The 7873-nt window shown below is 47.5% G+C and overlaps 1 long non-coding RNA gene across 1 annotated transcript; it reads left to right on the plus strand.

Annotated features, from left to right (window-relative positions):
- Positions 1–3286: 3286 nt before the first annotated feature.
- Gm39068 lies at positions 3287–7126 on the plus strand. The gene is made up of 2 exons (XR_869866.1): positions 3287–3525; positions 6872–7126. It is a non-coding gene; the product is annotated as a predicted gene, 39068 (long non-coding RNA).
- The last annotated feature ends 747 nt before the right edge of the window (positions 7127–7873 follow it).

Consider the following 7873-nt stretch of genomic DNA (forward strand, 5'->3'; position numbering starts at 1 on the left):
AGTCTCTGAGAGACTGGCGTGATAGGCCTGTATCAAGATCTTGTTTCATTGGCTACTCTGTATTCTTTGTTGCCTCTGCTGACTGCCTGTGAAAGCCGCTGCTGTGCCTTACCTGGTATGAGTACTCCAACAGCCTCCGGATTGGCTCTCCTGATGCTGCTCGTTCCTCACACTCCATGACTCTCCTTTCCACTCAGCAGTAAAGTGAGTCCATTGAATATGCCTATCAGGTTTAGAAACGGATTTCCTGTTCCTTGTAAAGAAAGTCCGACGGCCTTGCCAAGGCCACACTTCTCTGCCGAGGCATTCTTTACCTGCCCTGGCTCACAAGCCTGATTTTATTCTAGGCCTTAACTCCTGCAAGAAGTTCCTATTTTCCTCAGAGGTTTTCTCAGTTAGCCTCGGTCAGAGTAGGCAACCATGTCTCCCAAATCGTTCTCTAGAGCATCATTTGTTTTGCTTCTGCATAGAAAATTCATAGCAGAGGCACTGGATGTAGTGAGCAGGCCTGCAATTCTGGTTACCGGTGAGGTTGAGGAAGGAGGATCATAAGTTTGAAGCTATCCTGGGCTGCACAGTGAGTTTCAGGCCAGCCTGAGCTACAAAGTAATATCTTGTCTCAAAAAGAAGAGAAGCTTGGAGCTGGAGAGGTGACTCAATAGTTAAGAGAATTTGTTACTTTCAGAACACCCAGGTTTAGTTCCTAGCTCTCATAGGGAGGCTTATAAGCATCTGTACCTCAAGCTCTGGGGTCTGACGCCCTCTTCTGGCCACTAAGAGCACTACATGCATCCATACGAGCAAAGCAAACAAAATGAAAGCAATCTGGGAGGGGGAAGCAGGTGGATCTTTATGAGTTCCAGGCCAGCCAAGATAATGTAGTGAGACCCTTTGTTTTTTTTTTTTCCCCAAAGGTATGTTTTCTAATATTTATTTATTTATTTATTTATTTATTTATTTATTTATTTATTTATTATATGTAAGTACACTGTAGCTGTCTTCAGACACTCCAGAAGAGGGCATCAGATCTCATTACGGATGGTTGTGAGCCACCATGTGGTTGCTGGGATTTGAACTCAGGACCTTTGGAAGAACAGTCGGCGCTCCTAACCACTGAGCCATCTCACCAGCCCGAGACAAGCAAGCAAGCAAACAAACAAATGAAAGCAAGCAAGCAAACAAACAAATGAAAAACGCCCACAAACAAATAAACAAAGAAACATGAAAATAAGGACTAGAGATGCAGCTCAGAGACAGAACATTTCATGGGGCACGCAGGGCTTGATTCCTAGTATTACCACAAAACAAACAAACAAACAAACAAACAAACCACAAAAAGAGCAACAAAATCCTAGTAAGAATCATCCAAAATTATCTTGTTCATGTCTTTCTTCGCTTGTACATCATCCACCTCTCTCTTTTAAAACACTAACTCTGGCATCTCAGCACTTCTGAGACTGAGGCAGGAGGATCAAAAGTCCAAAGCTAACCTTTGGCTACATAGCAATTGGGAAGCTAGCCTAGGTTTTGTGAGATCCTGTCTCAAAACACCTTTCTCCCTAGCTAACTCTGAAGAGAAGGTTTCTCTGTTTTGTTTACTTTTTGTGTCTCTACTTAATGCACTATTTGGAATACAGTAGGTGCTCAATAAATGTATATGTGCTATATGAATGAGTGAACAGCTAGGCTATAGGGTCCAGGAGTAGAGAGTGTTCCTAGAGGTGTGGGTAGAAAAGGCATTCCAAAGTGTGTCTCTGGCTTTGCTGGGACAGTGGGCGGGAGTCTGACAGCTACAGTAACCATACAAAGGTGCTGTCCTGCAAAAGTATTGCTCCATTCCTCAGTCCCCAATGGTCCAATTCTTGTACTGTAACACAGTAAGTTTCCACGACTCTTTACAACCTAGTGGGAGTGATTTTCTGCATGACCAGACAGCTCTATCGTGTGCAGTTGTGCTGAGAGCCCTCCAGTCATCTAAGAGGGACAGAGAGACCAGAGAGGAGCGACTTGATGCTACTGGCTTCCAGCTCTCCTTTGTGCAGAAGAGTTCTGGTAGGTGTCACAGTTTTCCTTCGTGGGGAAAGGTTGAAGAGGTTGTAATAGTGTTTCACCCACTCACTCGCATCCATACATCTCGGTCTGTTTTTGTCCAGTGGCTCATACTCCATAATATTCCCCAGTTGTCTAAAACAGTAAGGTTAAAGTACTTGGTCTTTGGTCTGGTTCGCAAAGCATCTTAGGACCGGATGCAGAATGTTGATGGTTTTCACCTTCAATCTCATTGGAGTGCTGAGGAAAGCCACGCCCACAAGCAGATCCTCACAGATCAAGTTCTTTCCTACCTCTTCTCCTCCCCTGACATACTCCCCTGCTTCAGTTTCCATCACTGAGGTCAAACAAACAAACAAACAAACAAACAAACAGGACCAAAAGCAACCTGGGGAGGAAACTAAAAGCAGGATCTTGGAGACAGGAACTGAAACAGAAGCCAGGGAGGAATGCTGCTCCCTGGATTGCTCTCCACGGTTGCTCAGCCTGCTTTCTTATACCATCCAGAACCACCTGCCCAAGGTGGGACCGCTCACACCGTCCATACCAATAATCACGAATCAAGTAAATGTCCTACAGACGCATCATTCTGATGAAGATGTTTTCTCCACTGATTCTTTCTAGATAACCCATGCTTGTATCGAGTGGCTAAGAACCAAGCAGCACACACACCTACTTCGTCTGATGAACCATGAGACCTTACACCAGTTGATTTTCCTATTGCTGTGGTCTGACCAGAGGCACCTTAGGAGAGGGACAGTTAATTTGGGCGCACAGCTCAGAGGAGCACAGTCCAGCATGGTGGAGAGGCATGGCGCTGAGAGTAGGTTGGTCCCCAGTACTGACCAGGGATCAGAGAATGGGGATCCAGGGTTCAGCTGGCGTTCTCTTCTGTTCTTTTGATTCTGTTGTGGGCCCCACCTTGAGTATGCTCAAGGTGTGTCTTTCCTTTCAAGTTAAACCATTCCAGAAACACCCACGGGTGCGTTTCCATGGTGATTCTAAATTCAATTAAATTGACAGTGAAGACAAGTCACAATATATTCCCACTTCAGAGGGTGTCTTGTTCTTGGGAGGAGGGGCTGCTGCTGAAGATCCAGGACTGGCTGAGTCCACACAGAAACTCCAGCGCTGGAGACTTCCAGGCTGCCTTCATATTTGTTAACATGTCTTTTATAATAAAAGGAACATGAGACGTGTTCTCTAAGTTCCTCACCCACACTCCTGCCCCAAGCAAATTAGTTGAACCAAAGGAAGGGATTGTGGAGCCTCCAGCCTTTAGCCAGCCAGCCAGACATTTTAGAGGCCCAGACTCATGAGTGGCATCTCAGTGGTGCTAGAGTGACATTGACTGCAGGTCGGTGATGTCAGTCTCGGGAGGGAGGGTTTCTAGAGAGCATCTGCTGCAGAGCTGATTGCTCCTTCGCTGGAGAGAAAAAGCCCACGGATTTCAGGACTACAGGAATGGCCTGTGGTGTAAGTATACACACAGTTAAGTTCCTGGTTTCGGTTGTACCATGTGTCTGTAGAGAAGGACTTTTTTCTTCCCTCCCTCCCAGTTAGAATTGAAATGTGTGTTTTGAAGCTCAGAGCTGATTTTAAGAGACATTCTCCCTGGGAGTTTGGGCTGGAGCCTGGGACATGACTATTTATCATGGTTTCCTTTTCTTTGTGATTCTCTGTGGTTATTGATGTCTTTGGCTTGGGGCAAAGAACCAAAAACAAAAATAGCAACCTACTCACAAAAACAGAGGGAGACAAAATGTGTCCCTTTTGAGGATGGACAGAGAGAGGGGCTGAGCCCCTCTGAGTATTTTCTTTATCTGTGACTGGGGAGACCCCAGTGGGGTCTCAGCACTCCCTCTGAGCTAGTTCAAAGTGAAGTGAGCTGGCATGGGTCAGACTGGTCCTGTACCACTCTCAGGCTCAGCAGGGACCCCTGATGAGTGACAGCTGTCCTGAGGGGGTGGGGGCGGGGCTGGCTGTGTCCTTACAGCCCTTCTGCCTAGGCTTCCACATCTTTGCCAAGAGCCTGGGGCTGTTGCTGTCACTCTCTTAACACTTTTGGGAAGAGGCAGCTTGAGAAACATGCTCGCTCATCTTGCAGTCTTGGCATTTCCCAGCAATGTGTTCTTATTGATTTAACAGCCCAGAGGCCTGCTGGCCAGGGCTTACTTCATTTTGTTTTGTTTTTGTTTAACGAGAGCTACAGGTGCTCTCCCCCACCCCACCCCCATTTTTCCTAAGATTTATTCATTTTATTTTGTATGTGTGAATGTTTAACACACGCGCGCACACATGCACACATGTCATACCCGGTGCCCACTGAGGCCAGATGAGGTATTGGATCCTTTAGATCTCGAGTTACAGATCATTGTGAGCTGCCAAGTCGGGCTGAATACTCAACCCAGGTCCTCTGCAAGAACAGCTAGTGTCCTTAAACACTGGCCACCTCTCCAGCTCCCTCCTGTCTTGCTGACCAATTGCTGCCTCTTAGGCCCCTTCATGTCCTATCTAGTTTTTAGTTTAGATCTCCCTCACAAACCCATAAACTTCTGTACTCTGTGGGACACCTATAAAACAAGGAGGCATGTGCAAGTTTGTTCTCTAACATTCTGGCTTGTTGTACCATTCTTTAAATTAAATTATTTATTATTTATTCCCTTTACAACCCAATATCAGCCCTTCTTCTTCTATCAGTACCCCCCAAACAAGTTCTCCCCTGTACCCCCATTCCTCCTCAAAAGAGAAGGGAAAGCCCCTCTCTGGATGTCAAGCTCCCCCCTACCCACCCACACACACATCGAGTCCCTGTGGGACGAGGCACATCCTCTTCCACTGAGGCCAGACAAGGCTGTCCATTTAGGGGCATGGGCCCCACAGGCAGGCAACAGGCTTAGGGGCAACCCCTGCTCCAGTTCTTTGGGGGACTCGCAGGAAGAACAAGCTGCTTATCTGATACATGTTAATATGCAGGGGCCTAAGTTAATATGCAGGAGCCTAAGTTTAGCCTAAGCTCACTCTTTAGTTGGTGATTCAGTCTCTGGGAGCCCCCAAAGGCTCCAGATTAGGTGACTCTGTTGGTCTTCCCGTGGAGTCCCTGTCCTCTTCAGATCCCTCCATCTTTCTCCCAACTCTTCTGTAAGACTCCCCAACCTCCACTTAATGTTTGGATGTGAATCTCTGCATCTCTTTCCATTGGCTGCTGGGTGGAGACTCTCAGAGGACAGTTATGCTAGGTTCCTGTCTCTGCAGGTTGTCCCAGGCAGATCAGCTGGGGTGGCAGGCAGATCCAACCAGGATGGGTGGTCTGGCAGGGTTCTAAGATGGTTAGTTTGGGGGCCTCAGGAGGTTTCCACAGGGAGGCAAGATGCTCTTGGGGTCCCGCAAGACTCCTCTGCACCAAGGAGCAAGGCCAGAGTTAGACAATGATGTTCAGGGGACTGTGCCACTCACCTCTGAAGGCTGTCCCAAGCAAACCACTCTTCTACCATTTTAAGAGGGTCGGAGAGAATGGCTACCTGGCCTGCTCCATCTGAGCCTCAGGATATAATTGGGCGTCTACTGGTTGGAATGCAGCGGACTTGCTCAGGCAGGAAGTTCCCTCTGTAGGCGCCTATGGTGAAAGGTAGAACCTGGCCTCATAAACAGGAGAACAAGCCAGTACAGTTTAATTCATAGCCTGCAGAACCCGCCATGGTCAATGGCCAGCAACACCTGCAAGGTCACTGGCCAGCAGACAGCTGACACCAAGAGGAAACTGAGCACAAGTCAGAAAAAGAAAGGACAGGCACCAGCGTGTGACCGCCACTCCCTAACTGCTTGAGTAGCCTGTGAGTAGTGCATGATCATGTCCACAGCTGGGCCACGGAAATATGCCAAGACTGTGCAGTCCCTGGTTGGTTCTGTCTGCAGAGGTTCCAATACCTCAGAGAATTAGCTGATTTCAACAGAAACTTACCTCAGCCATTGTTTGGTCCCAGCCATAATTCTTATAAAAAGCCTCTAAACAGGACACCTTAAGGCAACTCCCTCAGGTCCACTCCCACTCTCCTCAATTTCTCTCCCATTTCCTTAATGTCCTACTTTCTGTTAATTTCCCGTAATGAGGTCAGCTGCCCACGTATGCATCGTCATTGCCGTCGTCGACGTCATCATCATCATTATCATTGATGTGAGTGGTGACCATCTCTTGTCTGATACCTGGGTCTTTGAGTTATGCACCCCTGAGCCCAGAAAGACCCTGCCACCCGCCAAGATTTACATCTTAGGAATCTTTTTATAGTCACAGGTGACTCTCCTTACCCTATCCAGGACACTTTCTCTTGGGACCCTGTAGAAAGTGACAAGTCTGTCTAGAATGAATGACACAGCTGGCATAGGGTCGGGTGTGAGAAGCACTCAGGCTGATTGATGCAACACAGACACAGTGGCTGCAGAGGAGATGAAGTATTTATTGTTCATCTTCTGATGTGAACCTGGGAGTGGACCCAAGGGAGTTGCCTTAAAATGTCCCGTTTAGAGGCTTTTTATAAGAATTATGGTTGGGAAGGAGCAATGGCTGGGAAAGTCTCTGTTGAAATCAGGTAATTCTTTGAGGTATTGGATCCTCTGCGGGCAGAACCAACTGGGGTCTGCACAGTCCTGGCCTATTCCTGTGGCCCAGCTGCGATGACTCTTGTCTCATGGTCACTGATATCAGTAGCCATAGATGGCAAAGGAGATTCTTTCTGTCCTCGTTCTCTGGACATCTGTCATTGCTGTGGGCATGGCACCCCTCACCAGCCCCTCCCTCCTTCTTCCCCCCCATCTTCTCCTTTAGGGCTCTGAGATTCCATTCAGCTGAAATGACATGAAGACGAAGTTTGGTGATGAGGCTGGAGCTGGGGTCTGGAGCGATCAAGGATACCTCAGCATTGATGATGGTTATCTCAGCGGAGGCGGAGGCTGGAGGATCCCTGCGACTTCGGTTTCATTTTAACCCTTCACCTGCATCTCAGGTTGCCCTCACACCACATTTCCTGCGTGGAGATGACTTGGTTTCTTTAAAGTGAATAACTAGAGAGTCCTCAACCCCTCTGTCAGCTGTGGTTTTCAGATTTTTATTTAGTGTTTCTCTTTGTGTGGATTCCTATGATAGAAAGGAGTAGACAGACAAGGAGGTACATGCCTGCAACCCTAGCACTTGGAAGACTGAGGCAGGGGAATCTTGAACTTGAGGCCATCCTGGACTTTATAGTGAGACTATGTCTTAAAATTCAGAAAATCAAATCAAACCACAAGAATGGCAGGGAGTGAGTCAGAGCCACGGAGCCCAGGTGACAGATACTAACTCTTCAGACATGAACCTCACCTGACTAGATATTGTTTTCTGGCTTGTTCTTGATTTTCCCTGCCTGGGGTTGTCCTGGGTTTGGCATCATTTGACCCATTCAGCCTGAGGGCTATACTTCATTTTCTCTATCTCTCGTCTGTTTTTCCTTGGAGGATTTCTTCTCTAACTCTTTTCCTGTATGTTGAGAAAATTCCAGAAACAGTAAACTTAAAAGGCTCTCAAGCTTGTGACCTTAGGAAAAACTCTAACAAGCCCTGGAAGGACTATAATTAGTAGTCTTTGCTTGGGTGGCTTGGTGATCTCAGGAGACCGGTACTGTGCCTGGTCACACTTGTCCCTTGGCTCCCCATGATTCAACGGACAGTCCCACACCTTCCGCCAAAGGCCATCGGAGCAGATTCCAAATGAGCAAATCGAGTAGCATTCCACTCTGCGAGGCAATACTCATGGATGTCACTTATCCTCTGACACAGCCCATTAGAAGCAGTG

The sequence above is a fragment of the Mus musculus genome, chromosome 7 (genome assembly GCF_000001635.26).
Source record: "Mus musculus strain C57BL/6J chromosome 7, GRCm38.p6 C57BL/6J".
Taxonomy (NCBI): domain Eukaryota; kingdom Metazoa; phylum Chordata; class Mammalia; order Rodentia; family Muridae; genus Mus; species Mus musculus.